The sequence below is a fragment of the Octopus bimaculoides genome, chromosome 26 (genome assembly GCF_001194135.2).
Source record: "Octopus bimaculoides isolate UCB-OBI-ISO-001 chromosome 26, ASM119413v2, whole genome shotgun sequence".
In the NCBI taxonomy this organism is placed as follows: domain Eukaryota; kingdom Metazoa; phylum Mollusca; class Cephalopoda; order Octopoda; family Octopodidae; genus Octopus; species Octopus bimaculoides.
This window is the reverse complement of record NC_069006.1, coordinates 8,244,100-8,244,882: the sequence shown is the minus strand read 5'-3', so window position 1 is coordinate 8,244,882 and position 783 is coordinate 8,244,100. Positions and strand designations below refer to the sequence as shown.

Here is a 783-nt window from a genome sequence, read left to right as displayed (position 1 = left end):
AGGCTACAGCAGAAGACGCTTGCCCAAGGTTCCACAGTGGGACTGAACCCGGGACCATGTGGTTGGGAAGCAAGTTTCTTACCAGAAAGCAAGTTTCTTACCAGAAAGCAAGTTTCTTACCAGAAGCAAGTTTCTTACCACACAGCCACGCCTCTGCCATATTTTTAACAACACCGTTTTTTCAATTCCATCCAACCTGTAGACAGAGCTTTGCATATTGCATACACAAACTATTTTTCATTAATTCGTTGGGATTTGTTTCTTCTTTCTTCTGTCTAGCTTCAACAAATGAAGAAACCGTGACAATAGAAGCTAGCAACTACTTCATCCAAGCATCAGTAAGTGAGATAAAACAATGATAAAAGAAGATGATATGCAAAAACATATCAACATCTTTATCTTATCTTCTATCTGTTACTTGCTTCAGTCATTGGATAGCGGCCATCCTGGAGCACAGCCTTGAAGGGTTTTAGTTGAACAAATTGAACCCAGGACTTATTTTTACCCTTTAAAGTCTCGTACTTATTCTATCAGTTTCTTTTGCCAAACTGCTAAGTTACAGAGGCATAAACAAACCTACACCAGTTGTCAAGCAGTGGTAAGGAATAAACACACACTCACATACATACATACATACACGACAGGCTTCTTTCAGTTTCCATCTACCAAATCCACTCACAAAGCTTTGGTTGGCTTGAGGCTACAGTTGAAAACATTTACCCAGGGTGCTATGGAGTGGAACTGAAACCATGACCATGTGGTTGAGAAGGAAACTACTTGCCA

General features: G+C 40.4%; 1 protein-coding gene across 1 annotated transcript in view; it reads right to left on the bottom strand.

Moving 5' to 3' along the window:
• Positions 1 to 783, bottom strand: part of LOC106871364 (protein kinase C iota type) — a 192,963-nt gene that overhangs the window by 11,883 nt on the left and 180,297 nt on the right. The window lies entirely within an intron of this gene.